Source organism: Ixodes scapularis, unplaced genomic scaffold, assembly GCF_016920785.2.
Source record: "Ixodes scapularis isolate PalLabHiFi unplaced genomic scaffold, ASM1692078v2 PGA_scaffold1__304_contigs__length_218370807, whole genome shotgun sequence".
NCBI classification, from domain to species: domain Eukaryota; kingdom Metazoa; phylum Arthropoda; class Arachnida; order Ixodida; family Ixodidae; genus Ixodes; species Ixodes scapularis.
In genome coordinates, this window is record NW_024609846.1 from 146,895,172 (window position 1) to 146,916,372 (window position 21,201).

A 21,201-nucleotide genomic window follows, 5' to 3' on the forward strand; every position below is an offset into this window, starting at 1 on the left:
TCTGGTATATGGCACGCGGCTTGATGCCACGAAAGCGGCACGTGGTGACGACACCATCTACATCTTCCCCTTCCCGTAAAGCAAAGTTGTTAGTTCTAAATAAAAGGTTAATTTATACAGTGCCTGTATTAATCAGGTCTCGGGAGAAATGCGGGCTTTCTCTGGTCTTGGAAAACGCACCAGACTTTGTTGCAGTCTTGAGCTTCTCCTGAGCTCGGCTGCTCGCTGGGGCGGCTCGGGCGAAGGCCCTGAGACCGACGGCGGTACAACAGCAGCTGCTCGAGGGTGCTCTCGCGTTCGGCGCAATGTTTGCCCGTCGTTTGTACGAACGACGTAGGAACGTAGTGTTCCCGCTCGCCCTGCTACAACCGCTGGAGCCCACCTGCGTGAATGTGTGTCGTACACAGACACCGGCGTGGCAGCCTCCAAGTCTGGCAGTGGATTAGTAGTCCTGTTGTAATATTTGCACTGAAGGTCTCTAATCTCCCGCAGTCTGTTTTGTACCTCTATGGGGGGAATGGTGCTGGGCATCAAGTGGCTTGATGAAACTGGCAACAGCGTCCTTGTTTGCCTTCCCATGAGTCTCTGGACTGGAGACTTTAGACGGTCGTCCCTCAGGCTGTTCCTGTGTTCCAGCAAAGCACAGATTAACTCTGGAGACTTGACGGGGAACTTGGTCAGAAGTTTTTTGGATTCTTGCACAGCGCGCTCGGCCATTCCGATTGACCTTGGATAATACGGACTTGAAGTAACATGCGTGATTCCGCGTTTAGTCACAAAGTCTCGGAATTGATGGCTGGTGTAAGGTGGTCCATTGTCGCTGCATAATTTCACTGGCAGCCCGTGCGGGACGAAGACTTCTAGGCAGGCTGTGATGACCGCAGTCGCTGTTGTCTGTTGAAGCACCTTGACTACAAAACAGAATGAATAGAAATGAACCACAACTAAAAAATCTTGTCCGTTCTCCTGAAACAAGTTAGTCGCTACTACTTGCCATGGCAGACTGGGGATGTCGTGGTTAAGCATAGGGAGTTTCGCATTTCTCGGCTTGAACTTTTGGCAGGTGAAACAGGTCTTCGCCAACTCTTCAATGTCGCTATTGATGATTGGCCAGTATATCACGCTTCTGGCCCTCGCCTTCATCTTCTCAGCGCCCCCATGCGCGGAATGCAAGTGGCTCAATACCTCGCGTCTGTTTCCCGCTGGGATGATTAACTTGTTACTTTTAAAAAACAGTCCGTCCTGCACATGCAGTTTGTCTCGGTAGTCCCAGTAGCAGAGAAGTTCTTGGGGAACCGAGCTTTTTTCTTCTGGCCAAGAGTCGCTTGCAAACTGCCGGAGTTGTGCCATCGCCGGATCCTTGTCAGTTTCCTGCGCAATGTTCGCCAGCCTCTGATCAGATACCGGCACATAGTCGAGAACATTCACGTTAAAATTTTCAGATTCTTCCTGAAGTTGTGCTTTGCTTGAAAACCGTGACAAGGCATCGGCAAGAAAAAGTTCTTTTCCTGGCTTGTACGTGATATTTATCGGATATTTCTGCAAGCGGAGAGGATACTGACAAAGGGTTTTCTTGAAAATAGACTCAAGAGGTCTGTGATCTGACTCGACGATTACTTCTGGCTGCCCAAAGATATAATCTTAAAATTATGTGCATTCATGCACGATAGCAAGCATTTCTTTCTCGATCTGCGCGTATCGCTGTTGGGTCTCGGCGAGCGAGCGTGACAAATACGCTCTAGGCTGTCCGTCTTGAAGAATCACTGCCCCTACAACTGTCTGACTAGCGTCTACTGAGAGAGTCACCGGCTTGTTTTTGTTGAAATAGGCTAGCACTGGAGACTTCGGGAGCGATTCTCGCAGTGTTTCAGAAAACAACTGTTGCCGTTCCGTCCAAACAAACGCGGCGTCCTTTTGTAGTAACTCTCGCCGCGGAGCGGTGACTGTCGACATGTTTGGTACAGTCATGTCTCGTTAATATGGACCCCGTTAATCGGGACACCCCGCAATATGGACGAAATTTTCGGCGACCGGTCTCCCGCCATGCAATTCTGTCCCGTTAATACAGAAACCCGCAGTCCGGACTATGGACGGCTATTTTGGGGACGAAACGGGAAAATACAGGCATTTTTGTCTCGTTAATATGGACACGTGTCCACGAAAAAAAAATATTAGTGACCCCAGTGTGTACTACTCGGAATTCACCATTGCCTTTTTGTTCCCCGCCTGGTTACTTTGAAGGCGAGTCCACATACCCGACAGAAGAAAAGGTTAGTGAATCGTAGAGGTCACAGTGTGTACCCGGAATTCACTATTGTCCTCCGCCCTTGAGATAAGAGCTGCGCGCCTGAAGGTGGTCGTTTTTTTTTTTTTTTTTTCTTGTCTTTCAAGCTTAAACGTATGCCATCTCCTTCCGGGTTGGCATACGTGATGAATCACATTCGTTGTGCATAAGAGGCAAGAGGCAAGGCTGGACGCTTCTCCGGTCATTTCGGAGGTGGAGACAATGACAGGTGTTAAGCGTAAACGGACAGAGCTTTCTGCTCTGCTGAAAAAGGAGATATGCAAATTCAAAATTGAAACGCCTTCAGCGTCTGTTCGGTACGTGAAAGAGTGGAGTGGAAAAAACCTTGGCGTTGATCTCGGAAAATCGACAGTCCACGCAATTCTAAAAGAATCAAAGAAATGGATGAGCGTTCCCACAGCCAGCTCCAGTTCCTGCCGGCAGCGACCCCCAAAGTTTGAGAAGTTGGAGGAGGCCGTCAACATCTGGTTTGCGGAAATGCGCTCCAGAGGGGCCGCCGTCAGCGACGAGATGCTGCAAGAAAAGGCGAAGGAGTTCGGCACAACGATGGGTAAGTCAGTTCTGAGCGTATCTTTTTAAGCACTGAGTTTGAAAATGTTTTCTCAAAATGTTACGCATTCCTCCCCAAAAATGTTGTTTCTTCTAATGATTTTTCTAGAGTCTCGTTCTTGTGCAATTACGCATCTACGTTAAAATAACTGTTCTCTCTTCAGTGGTTTTATTTTAATGTCTGCAATCTTCACGTCTTTATGCAGACATTCATGACCTGAACTACTCAAGGGGTTGGCTCAGCAGGTTTAAGAGAAGGCATGGAATTTCAAGCCACCGTATTCATGGAGAGAGTGGAAGCGTGGATACAGCCGCCGTTGCCAGTGCTCGGAAACAGCTTGCGGAATTTCTTGCTCAGTATTCTCCAGATGATATTTACAACTTCGACGAGACTGGCTTTTTTTACAAGTTGGGCCCATCTTCGACTCTGGCATCCGAACCAGTGGCTGGAAACAAGCGAAGCAAAGAGAGAATCACGGTGGGATTTTTGTGCAACGCAAGCGGCACCCACAAGTGGAAGCCCATTGTCGTGGCAAAAGCGGAGCGACCACGATGTTTTGGAAAGACATTTGACCCGAACATGTATTGCTCTTACAATTGCAACAAGAAAGCATGGATGACAGGAAAGATATTTGAAATCTTCTTGGCGAAATTCGACCGCTTTTTGAAGGCTGAGAAGAGGAGGGCTGTTTTGTTGGTTGATAACGCATCATGCCATTTTGTTCGTGCGGACTATGAAAACCTTACCTTGAAGTTCTTTCCACCCAACATGACTGCCAAAATACAGCCCTTGGACGCAGGAATTATTCGCGCGGTTAAGGCACACTACAGAGGTGAACTTGTGCGGCACTACATCGCTTGCGCGGAAGACAACGAACCGCAAACTGTTGACTTGAGGTGGTGCCTTCAAAAGCTGAAGAGGGCGTGGGACGCGGTGAGGCCTCAAACCATTGTGAACTGCTGGCGTCACGCAGGTATTCTTGTTAACAGCTCTGCTATGGAGGTGGAGGATCCGATGGATGAACTTCCGCTCGCGGCCCTTCGTGAAGCTCTTCGACAACTCGGGGAGAAAAACCCAGATGAAGAGGCATCGGCATTCTTGGATATAGACGAAGAGACTAACAGCTGGGAGCCTATGAGCGACGAGCAGATCATGGAGCTTGTCGGTGAATCCGCTCAACAGGGCCATCAACTTGTCGAAAACTTTGCGCCGACAGAAACAGACGATGAAGAAGAGAGACCAACCGTTACTCGATGTGAAGCTCGCCGTGGCTTGGAGACAGCAATCGCCTACCTTGAGCAGGAGGGGGACGGAGAACGTGCACTTCAAGTGGCCGAAGTGTTGCGCTTTTTGGACACTAAAGTGGGATCGAAAGCGTCAGTGCAAACTCATATCTCCTCGTTCTTTGCGAAATAAACAATGTTTTTTGTTAACAATTATTACCGAATGTTTGTGTTTTTGACCTTGATTCGTTATTATGGACGATTCACATTATGGACGATTTTTCTGGGGAACGGAGGCGTCCATATTAACGAGACATGACTGTATAATGCGTGCCACAAAATTAACCATTCCAAGAAAGATTTGCAGCTGTTTACTGTCTTTTGGCTCCGGTATTCCCAGGATGTCTTGAAGTCGCCCGGGATCTAAGCTGAGCCCTTCGTTGGTGATGTCGTGGTCCAGGTACCGGACTTGCTCCTGCTCGAACTGGTACTTTTTCCTGTTAAGTTTCGGGTTGTGATCCTGGCAGCGCTAAAGTACTTTTCTCAAATTCTCGTCATACTCCTTCTTTGTTTGGCCCCATACAAGAATGTCTTCATTACTATGAAGACGCCTGGAAGCCCGTCCAGTACTCTGTGCATCGCCCGCTGGACGACTTCTGACGCTGTTAATATGCCGAAATGCGTACGAAGGAACCGGTATCTGCCGTAGGGAGTAGTCATTGTGAAAACACTGGAGCTCTCGTCGTCCAACTTGATTTGCCAAAACCCAGCTGCCGCATCGAGTGTTGAAAAGTACCTTACTCCACTAAGGCTGGGTGGAACGTCTTCCAACGTCGGCATAAGTTAGTGCTCTCTGAGGAGGGCTTGGTTGAGGTCTGACACATCTAAACATATTCTGACCTTTTCTTTTTTGGCAACAACGACCATGTATCTTGACCACTAAGTGGGTTCTGTTACCTTTGACGATGACTCCGTCAGCTTCCATCCGTTGTAGTTCGGCTTTGACCCGGTCTTGAATGGCGACTAGAACTCTTCTTGCTGGTTTGATGACTCCGTGCTATTCCGGCTTCAGTTTCATGTGGTATACCACACCTTTAAGCTGGCTTAGTCCATGGAGGATGTCTTCATAAGGCCGAGCTGCTTCGTACAGTTGGTCACTGTTTTCAACTGCTGCTACGCGGGTGATCAGTCCGAGGCGTTCAACTGTCCCACCGCTCAATGCAACCGGGACGTCTTGTTCCGTTACGAAAAACTGAGCTTCAAAGAGTTCTCGTTCTTCTGCAGCCTTGTTCTTCCGAGTTCTTCTCGGAAGCCTGATTCTTGTGCCCGAAGAACGCTTTCAAAACCGCGACGCGCGGTTGTGCTCGTTTGGTTGTGACCTTGCCAAGCTGATCCCTTGAAACGACACAGCAGTTGGCCCCCATGTCGAACTTGCACATCACAGGCGTTCTCTCGACCTCGACGGTGTCTAACCAGCGGTCTTCTGTTCAGATTGCGTCTACACTCAGAGTCTCCAACCAGTAGTCTTCATCTTCGCTAGCTTCCAGCTGACGAAGATCTTTCTTCGCGTGGTTTCCGCTTCTTTGTGGGACTTGGACGCTGCTGCAGACCGTCCCAAAATGGTTACGATTTCCGCACTTCTTGCAGGTTTTACCCTACGCTGGGCAAGCCGTACCACGGTGTATGTAGTATCCGCACTTTGGACATGGACGCGTCATTCGTTTGTTAACGAAGTTCACCTCCGACGGCTGCTTTGAAGCCCCTTGTATTTCTTGGCACTGCTCTTTTCCATGCTCTCGTGTCCTGCAGATGTCAGCAGTTTTCGCATAGGAAGGTTTTTCAGAGATTAACCGCTCTTATGTCTTCTTATCTCTGATTCCTAAGATGATTCTGCTACGAAGCATGCGTTCTTTGTGGCTACCGAAATCGCAACTTTTTGCCAGGATGCGGAGGTCAGTTAGCCACTCGTTGAAGCTGTCGCCTTCTTTTTGGTTTCTTGTACGGAAGCAAAAATCATGGTAGGCTAAGTTAGTTGAAATCTTGTAGAGATTTTTGAACATCTTTCGAAGCACTTCAACCGCCTTCTTCGACTTGGAACGTGCCGTACGTTTTTCTCGCCTCCTCTCCAATGGTCATCAATAATGTTGCAGCCTGCACTACTTTTGGTTGGAGATTGAGTAACGTAGTGTTACAAGCGTGGGAAGAAAAGAACACACGTCTGAACCTGCCGACGGTCTGCATCACACTACTTCTTTTTCTTTTATTAACATTGATTTCTGCCACTATGCTTTCTGGTGGCGTTAACAAACTCTTAACATTCCTTCCCCCTTTAAAGTGTTCGTTGAACGGGCCGTCTGTCTCTTGGACTCCGTCCTGGAGCAACGGTACTCGGTTCAACCATGCGGGTGTGTCGACCATGGTTGGATTCCCTGGAGGGTAAGTTTCCTCTGTCGATGTAGACTGCTCCTCGGGTCGAGATTGGCTCTGTGAAGTCGGCTCCGTCGGTTGCGAAGCCGGCTCCGTCGGTTGAAGCAGAGAAGACTGTTCCTGAGGATAAGTCTCTGGCTGCGGTGGCTGTTGCAAGGCGCTTGGTCGAAGATGGTCACCATGCCGATGCCAAGATGTTCCGTCTGGAAGTTTGAGGCAAACAGAAGAGGCATTCACTGGTGCAACAACGGAAGCGGGCACCCAAGGTGATCCGGGTCTAAAATTTCCTGAGTATACTGTTGTCCCGGACTCCATCAGTGATACCCGACGGCAACCTTGGTCAGCATGTATTTTCTGCTTGAGTTGCTTCAACGGAACGGTAGTTTTCAGGCTTGGATGCATTAAGTCCAAATGCGTCTTTATCTTCCTGCCCATAAGCAACTCACAGGGCGCGCGGCCTGTGCGCGTTTCTTTAGCTTGTCTTTGATTGTTTGTACCACTCGCTCTGCTGCTCCATTGGAGGCGGGGTGGTACGATGGAACCAGCATTCGATGGATTCCGTTCCGACTTAAAAATTCAGCGTATTGACTGCTCACAACTGCTGGTCCATTGTCGGAGACGATGATGTCAGGCTGTTCATGTTGGACGAAAACTGTCCTAAATACAGAAATGGTAGCATCTGTCGAGGGTGAAGGAACAGGATGAACATCCACCCACTTGGAGAAAGCATCTACCATGACGAGAAAGTAATGGCCCATGAAGGGGCCTCCAAAATCTATATGAAGCCTAGACCAGGGCTTGTCGGGACATGGCCAAGGAGTAATTGGGATGCCACGAGGTGACTTGTGATATGTTTGGCAAGTAGCACAGTTCTTTACTTGGTCTGTGATCCCGCTGTCATTTCCAGGCCACCAGACATGGCATCTGGCGATCATCTTGTTTTCTTTCACTCCAGCATATCCAGCATGCAGTGGTTGAAGGACTCGAGCCTGCATGAGCTTGGGCACAACCACACGTGATCCCCACAAGAGACAACCCTCGTGCAGGCTGAGTTCACTGCACCTTGCAGCAAATGGAATGTAGTCTCCTCCCACTGGCAGCGGCGTTCCGGTGAGGACAGCGTAGACAACCTGAGAGATCACGGAGTCTCTCCTTGTCATTCGAGCAATAGCTGCAACTGATAGATGATCAGGGTAGGCCCTGTCACACATAAACACGTCGGCTGGCGTCGAATCAGGCACGTCGTTCGTTGGAAGAGGCAGCCTGCTCAGGCCGTCGGCATGGCCTCCCATCCTTCCAGGCTTCTAGGTTAGCTTGAACTGGTAGCTCGAAAGGGTCAGCTAGAGCACTGCACGGGCCGGAATTTCTAGGCCCGGCCCGACCCGGCCCGATAGAGACACGGCCCGGGCCCGGCCCGAGCCCGACAGAATTTTTAATTTCTAGGCCCGGCCCGACCCGGCCCGATAGAGACACGGCCCGGGCCCGGCCCGAGCCCGACAGAATTTTTAATTTCTAGGCCCGGCCTGACCCGGCCCGGAAGAGACACGGCCCGGCCCCGGACCGAGCCCGACAAAATTTATAATTTCTAGGCCCCGCCCGACCCGGCCCGATGGCTGTAGCCCGAAACAACCCATTCCCGTTTGAACCCGTCCCGTTTCGACCCGTTCCCGAAACGAGCTCCCCATTTGAACCCGTCCTGTTTCTACCCATTCTTTAAACGCCCTTCCAATATGAACCCGTCCCGTTTCGACCAGTTCCCTAAACGCTCTTCTCGTTTGAATTTGTCCTGTTTCGACCCATTCCCTAAACGCCCTTCTTATCTGAACCAGTTTCCGAAACACCCTTTGCATTTAAACGCGTCCCGTTTCAAACTACTTTTATAAGGCCATGCACATCGCAACCTCTTCGCAAAAAGTCTCCATCGCTCTAAGTCTGGTCTGAGCACCTTTTCTGTTTAAGAATATGTTCTGAAGTAGCTTTACATGTCAACGCGTCCTTAAAATATACAACCCTTTCAGGCAAGCTTAAGTTTAATATATTCCTACTTAACCCCTTAAAACGTTGTTTTTTTTCAAGATGGTTCCCAAAACGTGCAAGCGCGGAACGGACTATGTACACTGGGCGACACTGATACCGCGAACACGACGTTGGCTCTTTTTTCGAATTTTACTTCGAAATGGTGTTAGTAGGCACCAAAGTATACCGCTTAGGTCTGTGGCCCAGATGAGCACTTCTAAAGACACTAATAGTTTTGAAAACAGCGTTTTGATTTTATGAGATAAACATAAAAACACGGCGATCGCTTGTTCGCGCTAATATAGTGTCGCGCTCTGTGCAATAAGGGAGTCTTAGAATAACGTACTGAAGCACTTTGGGCAAGCTAAAATTATCATCGCCATAGGTTTTACATCGCAACGCTATTTTACGGTACCCAAAGCGCTTGCGTACGTTTTTCTAAATCTTCCTAATAGTGAACTAGATGTTTTTGAGAGCGATGAATCAGACAGGTTGACAAGCATATGACTGGGACTTTATTTTGTTTACAATTTATAACATTGAACCCTCGCTCACACGGAAAAAGCTTGAACGCTTTCTAGCTTCAAGACGTCTTTTAGTTACTATTTTGAACGACGCTGTACTGAATTTGCACTTCGCGTTTTTTGTATTCAATGAACCTAAAAGATTATTGAGCAAACTTCTTGCTATCAACAACAATTTATGATTTACGGCACAAGATTGCCCAGGCACGGCCCGGGCCGGCCCGGGCCGGCGCGGCCCGAGAACTTTTTTGTTCAAGCCCGAGCCCGGCCCGGGCCCGAGAAAATTCGTGCTACCCGGCCCGAGCCCGGCCCGCGGGCCGGGCCGGGCTCGGGCTTTCGGGCTGGCCCGGGCCCGTGCAGTGCTCTAGGGTCAGCGCCCACCTTGTAACTCGTGGAGACAGTTGGCATGGCACGCCTCTGTCGAAGTTCAACAGTCCGAACAACGGCTTGTGGTCGATCACAGCTGTGAGAGGTCTTCCCCAAAGTTATTGGTAGAGCTTGCTTACACCGAAAACCAAAGCCAGAGCTTCTCTGTCCACTTGACAGTAGTTCTGTTCAGCAGGAAGTAGCCTTCTTGAAGCGAACGCTACTGGTCGCTCCACTCCATCACTTGCAATGTGTGCCAGCACAGCACCAACGCCATAGGGCGAAGCATCGGAGGTAAGTAGGAGGTCCTTCTTTGAATCGTAATGCACAAGAATGGGTGCAGTGGTCATGAGTTTCTTGCTTTCACCGAAACCTTGCTCTTCTTCCTTTCCCCACGACCATTTCTTGCCTGCCATCAGTAGAAGATGTAATGGCCGTAACGCAGACGAAATGTTTGGCAAGAAACGTCGGTAAAAGTTGAGCAGTCCAAGATAGCTTTGAAGCTCTTTCACGTTGCAAGGAGCAGGAGCGTTGACGATCGCGTCCACTTTGTTTGGGCTTGAAGTGAGTCCCTGCTTACTAATGACATGGCCAAGGTACTCTACTTCAGGCTTGAAAATTTGGCATTTCTCCGACTTCACCTTAAGGCCAACATCTTGAAGCCTCTAAAGAACGGAGTTGAGGTTCTTCGCGCCGTCTTGATCGTCAGCTCCCGTGACAATAACGTCGTCGAAGTAGACCGCTACGCTTGGTAGGCCACGAAAAAGATTTTCCATTTCTCGTTGGAATATTGCTGCAGCAGAAGAAACTCCAAACGGACGTCTTGTATACTGGAAGAGACCCATGTGGGTGTTGATGGTCACGAACTTGCGACACTCTTCAGCCAGGGGCACTTGCTGGTACGCATCTCGCAAATCCAGCGTTGTGAACTTGGTTCCCCCTGACAAGACAGCCCACAGTGTTTCGACGCGTAGAAATGGATAGGTTGTAACGTATCTTATCGGCATGATAAGCGGGACGGGGCGCATGCCCAGTTTTCGCTGCGCACTCGATAAAATGCCACTGCACCGGCCGTGAGAGCGCTTTTTGCTTGAGATGGGACTGAAATAAAGTCGCCTGCCAGAACGAAGGTGTTGTCACTCCGGCCATCCCGGCCGAAACGTTACAGCTGGTGGCAGCGGTGGGATGAGCGGCGCCGGGGGCGTGCGGCTTCAGTCGGTGAGTGCTGGTCGTTTTTCCGAGTTTTCGAGTGTCACTTTGTAAGGTTTAGACCGGATTCCAGAAAAGCAAAATACCGCACTGCTCCATTTTTGTTTGTTTTTCAAGCAAAGGTGACATGGACTTCGATAAGATTACGAAGCCTCGATTACTAGACCTAGCGGAAGAGCTGGGTGTAACGGTAGTGAAGTTCATGAGAAAAGCGGAAGCAATCAAAGCTATTAAGACTTCCGGGGCCGACCTCGACGAAATGAAAGAATGTTGGGATGAGGTCGAGAGGTAGCAAAAACGTGAGGAAGCGGAACTCCGGATGATGGAGGAAAAATTGCAAAAGTCGTCTGATGAGGCCAGAAAGTGGAAACTTTAGATATCAGAGGTTTTTTGCAGCCTTTTCGTGTCGGTGGTGACCTGGGTTTATTCCTCATTAATTTTGAACGCACTTGTACCAAGCTGGGGTTGGCGGATTCGGACTGGGCACAGCGACTTCTCAGTGTTTTGCCCGGAGAAGCGGCAGACGTTGTGGCCTGACTCGACCCAGAGAGTGCGCAGGATTACTCCAAAGTAAAAGAAAGCCTTCTGAGGAAGTTCAGGCTTTCCCCGGAGGCGTTCCGGGTAAAGTTTCGAGAAGCTACGAAGCGTCCCGAGAAAAGTTACAGTGAATTTGCGTACCGTTTGCAGGGTTTCCTTGAGAACTGGCTTTGTGGGGCTAACGCGTACGAGGACCGCGAAAAGATTCTTGAGCATATCGGTCTCGAGCAGTTTTTTTATTCCATTCCGAGTGGAATGAAATTGTGGATTCAGGACAGACCGGACGTTGTCTCCGTACAAGGGGCCGCTGATTATGCTGACGAATACTACTCCAGGCACGAAAATGCAGCTGCAGAAAGCAAGTCATTTAGCCGAAATCAAAATTGTTCAGCTTATCGCTCGGTGGAGCACAACAAAGCTAAAAAGCCCAACGTACGCGGAAAGGCAGCGCAAGACGAGATTGAAAAGAAAAGCCCAGATAAGAAATTAACCAAGGCCTTCGAAGCACGGAAGCCCATTGTGTGTTACCGATGCAATCAGCCTGGGCATCTTGCTGTGGGATGCCGTGTTCCGAAGGTTTCGAAAATGAATTTGGCACTGGGAGCAGAAGACGAGCTTCTAAAACCCTATCTGTATGACATGATGGTGAACGGCCAGTCCTGTAAAGTTTTGCGAGACACGGGTGCCACTCACGATCTAGTTCATTCCTCACTGGTCGAGCCAAGCGACTTAACGGGCGAATGCGTTTGGATTCGCCAGGCACTTGAGAGTAAGGCTACCAGTCTTCCAGTTGCCAAAGTCAAGGTGAAGGGTCCGTTTGGGGAAATAGAAACGACCACCGCAGTTTCTGATGGCGCACTTCCCACGTGCCCTTATATTCTTTCTAACAAAACGGCAAAGAGTTTGAGTGACTCTGGAAAAGAGTTAGCTATGAATCCGGTACTTGTAGTGACCAGATCAATGACGAGGGATAACACGTCAGCCGTTCCAGAGCCTAAAAACCCTCCAGTACTGGCCGAAGTCGAAGGCGAACCTGTGATCGCCGAACCTAGTCTTGTTTCCCCAGCAAGCGTTAATTTCGAAGAGCTGTCAAAGGTGGACACATTAACATTGATATCGGAGCAAGCTGCGGATGACTCACTGGAAGAATGCAGAAAGAGGATTTCAATGCCATCAAAGAAAGTGTCCTTCTTTCTTAACAATGGGGTCCTCTATCGCAGTTACACTGCCAAAGGTGGGCGAGAGTACGACCAGCTTGTCGTCCCAGTTAAGTACAGGGCTCAACTCTTATAGCTTGCTCACGCTAAAGGCTGGTCCTGTAACCTAGGAATCAAGAAAACTAAAGCGCGGCTTTTAGCTGAGTACTATTGACCCGGATGCTTCAAAGAAGCTGAGCAGTTTGTCCGTTCGTGCGACATTTGTCAGCGAACTGGAAGACCAAACGAGAAGGTCAAGGCCCCTTTAACCTGTATCCCTATTATAACTGAGTCTTTCAAAAGGCAAGTAATTGATGTAGTGGGACCTCTTCCGGTAACCAAATCAGGCTACCGATACTTTGTTTGCCCAGCAAGTAAGTTCCCGGAGGCGGTGCCACTACGAGAGCAGATTTCTACGGAAGTCGTGGATGCGTTACTCACTGTTTCTCGAAGGTTGGTTTTCCCAGTGAAATTCAGTGCGACTTTGGAAGCGTTTTCACGAGTGCACTAACCTCTGGCTTTTTTGAAAAATGTGGCATAAAAATTAGTCACAGTTCCGTCAGCCACCCTCAGAGTAACAGCGTGGAATGTGTGCACTCTGTTATGAAGCGAATTCTGCGGGCCTTATGCCACAAGCATGGAAAAGAGTGGGATGCGGCAGTGCCTGCCATGCTGTTCGCCCTTCGTTCCGTCGTTCACGAATCAACCGGGTTTTCTCCGGCGGAATTGGTGTACGGCCGTGCATTGCGTTCACCGTTGCGCCTACTCAGAGAAAGGTGGGAGGGGGACTCCGAAAATCCCGCGGTGGTAGAGTACATTCTAACGCTCCTGAACCGCCTCTACAACACGCAAGAATTAGTGAAGGCTAACATGATGGAGGCGCAAGCACGGGCAAAGAATTACTACGACAAAAACGGTCGCATGCGTTCGTTCGATGAGGGCGACAAGGTTTTGCTTTTACGTTCGGCGAAAGCAAATAAATTGGAACTGCAATGGGAAGGACCCGCTACGGTAGAACCAAAATTGTCAGACACTAAGTACGTGGTTCTACTACCGGGTTGCCGAAATGAAGTGCGGATCTTCCATTGCAACCTGATGAAACCTTACATCGAACGAGTGCATGTCGTGAACATCCTTCTAAACGCGCCCGAAGAAGTTGCGCCAAAAGTTCCTGTTCCGGTGACTTTGCGTGATGATTTCACAGTAAAAGAAATTTTGGATATGACGGTTAGTCAGGCGCAGATAACGAAACAGCAATTCGTCAACCTCGAGAAAATGATCTCTGATTACTCAGATGTATTTTCTACTAAGCCTGGTAGGACTGATTTAATCACCTACGATATAGAACTCTGTTCAGAGCTGCCGGCCACGGGTAAGCCGTATCGTTTCTCGCCTCGACAGGAACGTCTCATGAGGGAGGCAGTCAAGTAAATGCTAGATCTTGGACTTAAGCCGTGTGAGCCTGACTACGCCTCGCCTATGATTCTTGTGGAGTGCCCGGAGAAGGATCCTAGACCGTGTGTTGACTACAGAAAGCTCAATTCCGTAACGGTCACTAAGGTGTTCCCTATTCCGCACATGGAAGCCTGCATTGAGAGAGTCAGCTCGGCAAAGTACATTTCTATTTTTGACCTTGTCCGCGGCAATTGGCAGGTTCCGCTAACAAACAGGGCTAGCAACATCGCTGCATTTATAACCCCGTTCGGAACATACAGGCCGCTTGTGCTTAGCTTCGGTTTAAAAAAAACGCTCCGTTCGTTTTTTCCCGTCTTATGAGCAAGGTGCTTTCGGGGGCAGAGGCGTTCGCGTTACCGTACCTTGATGGCATTGCAGTTTTTTCAAACACTTTGGAAGAGCATGAACAGCATTTGCGCGACGTCTTATCTCGATTGCGAAGCGCGGGTTTGACAGTGAAGGCGAGCAAGTGCAAGTTGGCGCGTTCTGAAGTGAGCTACTTAGGCCACGTGGTTCGTCAAGGAAAGAGACGTCCGCAAGAGCTGAAACTCTTGGCTATCCGCGAGTTTCCTTTACCGGACACAAAGAAAGACTTAATGTCTTTCATTGGTTTAGTACATTACTATCAGCAGTACATCCCTCAGTTTTCTGAGTTAGCTAGTCCGTTAACAGATGCTCTCAAAAAGAAAGAGCCTGTCCGGATTGTATGGGACGAGGTACGGCGCCAAGCCTTTGATAAATTGAAAGAGGCGTTAATTAGCCCTCCTGTGCTGGCCAGTCCCGACTTTTCAAAACCTTTCTTGGTACAGTGCGATGCAAGTGAAAAGGAGTTTGGCGTCGTGCTGAGCCAAATTCATAGCAAGGGGGACGAACACCCAATTCTGTTCGCTAGCCGGAAGCTGACGACACGGGAACAGACATACAGCACGCTAGAGAAAGAATGTGCCTGTATGGTCTGGGCTGTAGAGAAGCTGAAATGTTACCTTGACGGTGGAGAATTTGTTTTTGTCACCGATCATAAACCGCTAACTTGGCTGAGTCAGATGGCTCCCAAAAATGGTAGACTCTTGCGTTGGAGCCTGACATTACAATCATATTCTTTTCATGTGAAACACAAGAAAGGAAAGCTCCACTCAAACGCTGCCAGTTTGAGCAGAGCGGTCTAAATACATATCATTTCTTTTCTTCCTCTGTAAATAAGTTTGTCACTTGACTCTTAATCTTGTAAATAAGAATTGTAAATAAGAAACACTTTTGGGGGTTAGACTAACACACCTTCGGGACGGGGTATTCCCAAGTCGGGAAACTAAATAAAATGTGGCAGTGCTGTGTTATGGTTGGTGTAGTGTTTTTTCACTCGACAACTTGGAATCTCGATTTGGCATCCCCTGGCCGTCGCCCGGGTTTTCTGGTTGTCATTCGTTCAACTGTCTAGCTGAGTCGCAGTCCACGACCTCGGCTTCAGGAGTGCCCGGCGGCTCTACTGTCATCTTCCCCCTGAACTGCTGTCCCTTGGCTTGGACTCTTACTGAAGACTGCCCTGGACCAATGTCAGAAGAAGCAACTGGGTCCAAGTCGTCTACAGCTTCTGCACCTTGCGGTTTTTCCAACAACCTTCCCGGGAGAAAAGTCCCTTGGCTTCGAGGCTTTGCCGCCTGCCCTGGACAAGTGTGTCAAGGTTCCAGGAGTCGCCTGTGCTGAAGTGCGCAGCTGACGGCTCGTGCAGCACCCTTCATGAACGCTTCTAACCTGGGACACCGCAGTCATTGCGAGAACTGTTTCTTGGTTGCCATTATTCCGAGGCTCTGCCCTCGAAGAAGGTAGAAGTTGTAACGTATCTTATCAGCATGATAAGCGGGACGGGGCGCATGCCCAGTTTTCGGTGCGCACTCGGTAAAATGCCACTGCACCGGCCGTGAGAGCGCTTTTTGCTTGAGATGGGACTGAAATAAAGTCGCCTGCCAGAATGAAGGTGTCGTCACTCCGGCCATCCCGGCCGAAACGTTACAAGGTCTCTAGAAGAGACACAGGATTGACTGTTACTTTGGAGTCCCCACTTATCCGCACTTGACCATCCTTTTTTTAAACAGGAACGATGGCAGCTGCCCAGTCAGATGTCTTCACTGACTCAATGACACCCTCACGTTATAGTCTCTGGAGCTCTTGGGTGACTCTATCATTTAATATAAATGGCAGTGGACGGGGCTTGCAGAATTTGGGCGGAGCCTCTGGAGTCACAAGGAGTTTCGCAGAAATCCCCTTGAAAGTGCCTAAACCTTCTTCGAAAACTGTATGAGGTCCGCAACATTAGAAAGGTTGTTTACTGGCTCTAGTCCTTTGAGGCTCAGGCCCAAAGCTTGAAACCAGTTGCGACCAAGCAACTTAGGTGAAGTACCAGAGGTGATGAACAGCGGAAGAACCTCACTGTTACCTCTGCAACTGACGTTAACATTCGCCTTGCCTTTGACTTACTTGAGGCCTCCAGAAAATCCTCGCACAAGGACGCTTGAAGAATCCAACTTGACATTGGGGACTTCTGCTTGAAACTTCTCTGCAGGCATCACCGAAACGCTCGCTCCGGTGTCTAGTTCCATGAAAATCGGTTTACCGAAGAGTTCAACGGTGACCAGAAAAGGTGGTATTGTTGATGCTGTACCCAGGTGCCACATGTCGTAGGCGTCAGTTTCCACAACCTGACAAAGATCTTGCGGGGACATGTCGCCGTTAAGTGTGTTCACCCGAGCAGATGGAGTTGACCTTGTGTGACCCCGACGAGCTCTTCCTGAAACTTTTGCATTGGGTGGGTTCCCACTCTTCTTCGAGTTGCACACAACAGAAAGGTGCCCTCGCTTGTGACAGTAGTGACACGTAGAATGGATGTGTCGGCACTGAGATGCCAGGTGGCTTTTGTCTCCGCAGCGATAACACGATGTGCCTTTTGCCGCTTACATTACCTTGTGCGTGGAAAGAACGCTTGTACTAGCTTGAGCTTGACAGAGCTCAGCAGCATCTTTTTTTTTTGCAGATTCCATGGCCCGTGCAGTTTGAACAGCAACCTCGAAGGTGAGGTCCGGAATTTCAAGAGGTCGAGTCTTAATCACGGCGTCGTTTATACCGCAAACTAGTCTGTCTCGTAGCATTTTCTTCAGCTCAGGAGCGTAGTCACAGTGCTCCGATGAGCTCTTCAGCGCTGCGATGAAGTCACTGACAGATTCAGTTTCGGAGCAAACCCTAGAATTAAGCGGAAGCGCTGAACCACGGAGAACGGCGTAGGGGCGTAATGCTTGCCGAGAATGGCCAGAATCTCGCTGAGGGTCTTGTCTTGGGGTGCCTGCGGCTTCACCAGGTTCCGAAGCAAAAAGTAAGTACTCGGGTCGCAGCAGCTCAGGACAATGGAACTCGTCTTTGCAGCAGGAACATCGTTGGCAATGAAGAATTAGTGAAGTCGTTCCACGTATGCAGGCCATTCGTCGCCTCCCCCTCGAAAGGTTCGGTCCTGCCGAACGTCGGCATAGTCTTCTGTTTACCTCGTCGCCATTTTGTAAAAAGTGTGGGAAGAAAAGAACACACGACTGAACCTGTTGACGGTCTGCATCACACTACTTCTTTTTCTTTTATTGGCATTGTTTTCTGCCACTATGCTTTCTGGTGGCGCTAAGAGACTCTTAACACGTAGCCGTGGAAAAAAGCTTGAACTCACTTTCCCAGGTTTTCCAGTTTTGCCAGATGTCCCCGCCAGAATCCGGGGGTCATGGCGGCGGCAGCAGTGCCACCATAGCTTCCGGGATGCCGTGTTGGGTTGACCTGCTGGGCGTGCTGGAATGACGTGCTGGGTTTTTTGTCATCGCGCTTGGTATGGGTTGGTAGTCTGTTGTAGAAAGTCGCGTGGACAGAGTAGAAAGTCTTGTGGACAGACAACGGCCACTTCTGACATCATGTGTTAAGAGCGACGAGACAGAGCAGTTATGTCGGCTTGCGGAGAAAATAGAATCATACTTTATCGTCCTTCATGTACACTCGGTCTGGTATATGGCTCGCGGCTCGATGCCACGAAAGCGGCACGTGGTGACGACACCATTTACACTCATCCTAGGTGATGACTTTGAAATAAAATAGCGTACTTTAGTATCTGCTCCTTCAAAGCACGGAACGCCACAGTCTCTTCAGTTCGGCTGGTCAAAGGACGCCTTGAACGGAGGTAATCATGAGGCGACAATTCACCTTGTTTCAAACGTGAAAGCCAATCGTACACTTGCATTTTTCTCAGAGCAACTTGTTAGTAAACTGTCTCTAACATTACAACCGTTTCTGCCGTATTCTTGGTCTACAGGAATCAGAATTGCACTGATGTACGTTGTTCGTATAAATCACCTATCACTAAATAGGCAAACGCTTTGAAAGAGACTCCAAAACCAGTCCAGTGAAGCCAAATGCAGCGCCTCATAGGAAGGCCAACAGCTAGTTTGATGTAGGCGGGTCCCCGAAAAACACATCTAGAGGGAGGGAGTTGTACTACAAGTAGCCCGCCCTCCAGAAAATAACTCCGGCTACCTTTGGCTCCCCCCTCGTATACTGAAAGAAGTTTCCGACGAAACGCACATCTTGCAAACCTCAGCAACTAAATGTTCAAAATTATTTTGATTGTCAAACAGTCATATACTCGTTTCAACTTCGCCATTTAGGTTCTTGTTGTTTTTTTTTCTTTACCCATGTCGGTGTTTTCCCTTCACTATTGATGGGTCGTTACTCCCGATGTGTTTTCACAAGCCGTGCATTAAGGATGTTATATATACGGGGTGTTTCAGAAAAGTCAGGCCAAATCGACCCTACAAAAACTACTCATCGCAACGAAAAAAAAGCTTGTGTCGTTTTGGTCCGGGGCCAGGGGCCCATTTACGAAAATCATTAGAGTCCGAGATAATTAAGTTGTTAATTATTTTTGCGTAATTAACTTTTTTAATATTGTGTCTAAGGGCATGGTTGCAATTAGAAAATTGCTCAACATCGTCGAAAAACGCTAAATCAACAAATTGCAGAACGATAGAAAGCACCCGAAGCATTTTACGGCTTTCTGAAAAACAGCACAAATTCTACGGGTTTTTAAGTTTCGGTTTGCTATCAGGGCGCATCTGGGCCCATGCGGCACCGCGGCCCGTGGAGAGATAGTGCAACAAACCTCTGCTGCGCATCGTGCGACGCAGCAGAGTCTGGCTGCACTATCTCTCCACAGGGCGCGGTGCCGCATGGGCCCAGATGCGCTCCAATAGCAAACCGAAACTTAAAAACCCGTCGAATTTGTGCTGTTTTTCATAAAGCCGTAAAATGCTTCGCGTACCTTCCATCGTTCCGCAATTTGTTGATTTAGCGATATATATATATATATTACCTTGTATAGACCTTTGTCCGGAAGTGCTCTTTTTAGCCTCGACCGCAAGGAGCAAAAGCGAACAATAATCTCGAACCCAGACTGCCCAGACGCTCACGGGGAGGGGGGGCTGCGTCGGCCTGCACCGCCGCTTCCCGTTGAAGGCTTCTTCGCTGGTGTGCCGACTGCCGTTTCGCCGGCATCGGTCCTGTTTACCGCGGTATGTGAGTGTAGTGCCCGTAATGTGAGAGCCGTGTGACCATACGCCACTTTGCCGCTGTTGGTTTCCATCTAGCCGAGCCAGAAAACATCTCGCGACGAGTTGATCGCGCCGCGAGTGACGAAGAAGCAAACATGGCGACGGTTTGTGCGATTGCTTTGGTGGCTCCGGCGTTGAGTGTCTTCAACGTCCTCGTGAGAAGATTCGCCTGCCCTTCGAGGTTATCGCAGGCACCACGAGTGGCACGAAAGATGTGGAATCATCGTCTCAACTACAAATAAGCAGGCCTGCACGAGCTACTACGACGCCGAGCAGGCGCTCGGCACAGTTGTGTCGTCAGATGTTCTACAACGCCGAGATATTTTCATTTATCATTTGGAATGGCTTCAAGAGTGGGAAATTAATCTATTTCGCAGATTGTTAACGCCGAGGTGAGTGCCCTCCGTTGCAGTGCCGTTGTCGCGCGAAGTGCAGAGAAAACCGGGTGGCGATGGCGGCGGTGCTCTTTGATCGCTTTGATCTTGCGCCGTCGGGTTCATGGAGTCCGGAGTAAACGTACGTACGTGCGTCTGCTGGATCGGTGTTTTGGACTGCCACAAAACTCTTTCTCGCGGGCATTTACCTTGTGAAGCTTAGTAGCTCATTACATTTCGTCGTCGACTGCGACGACTACGACGGACGAGCCTGCGTGATGTGAATTTCACTGCCTAAGATCCTTGGACCATCCTTGGTGTGCTAGAACGAGGGCTAATAAAATATCACCGCGAACTTCTGAACAAACGAGTCGAAGTTTCGTCTGTTATCATAACTGATCGCCTGTCACAATATTAATCAGTAGCGTTCCTAGACTCCGTCCCCACAGGCACCGTGCTTCGGTGCCCGATAGTAAGTGTCTCCTGGTACCTCGTAGAATTCCAGCTCCCACTTCAAGTAAGTACCATCCTTTAGAGCTGGCAATTAATAGTTTTGAACCCAGACGCTCGCAGCGTGTGTGTGGGTGGGGGGGGGGGGGGGGCGTGCTAACACACTCGGAGCCCTCGTTTTCGCCGCTTCGCGGCGGCAGACAAAGCGGCATATTACAAAAGAAAGCTAATCCGAGCTGTCTATGGAACAAGACCCATTCGCTAGTCATTCGACGAAACGTCGTGGTCTCGTTTTCATTCGCTAAAACGGCGTTCGATCAAGTAAACGCCTCCGACTTATTTCGGCTCGGCAGAGCCGCAGAAAGGCAAGCAGATCGCGAAAATCGGTCTCAACCGTGCCACGAATGTAATGTCGTATACAAGAAGCCGACAATCAAGCATTTGAAAGCTACAAGAAAGCGGCAGCGAAATATTTGCTACGCAATGAACCCGGACTGAAACGCGGATGTCAAGGGTCAGCAGACACCGAGAACATCTAAGACAAGAAAGGTTTTCTCTTGTTTTCTCGATCGAGATGGGTTCTCGAATGTTCACGACATCTTATCTGTTGAAGAACGGGCCGCGGAGGCTTCTGGTGAAGACATCTTTCACGATGTGCCGGTGCATTCGGACAGCCTGCCGCATCCAACTCCCCAAAGCAACGCCGCCAACGCAGCCCCCCCCTCCTGCCTGCCAGTTCTCTCCGCGTGGTGGCGCGAGCGTAGATAAACATGGCGGCGCCCTGGAAATGGCGCGGACACTGGTCTATACTATGCGCCCTACCAGGGATAAGACCTGCTTAAAGCAATACATTGATAGATAAGCATAGTACTAATAAGCTTCATTTTGAAAATTTTAGAGATTGTTCTTAATTTTGTGGGCGATCTTTTCATAGCTTTCACAGTA

General features: G+C 49.4%; 1 protein-coding gene across 1 annotated transcript in view; it reads right to left on the reverse strand.

The window, feature by feature from the left end:
* Nucleotides 1-21,201, reverse strand: part of LOC121835974 (neprilysin-1-like) — a 118,778-nt gene that overhangs the window by 36,101 nt on the left and 61,476 nt on the right. The window lies entirely within an intron of this gene.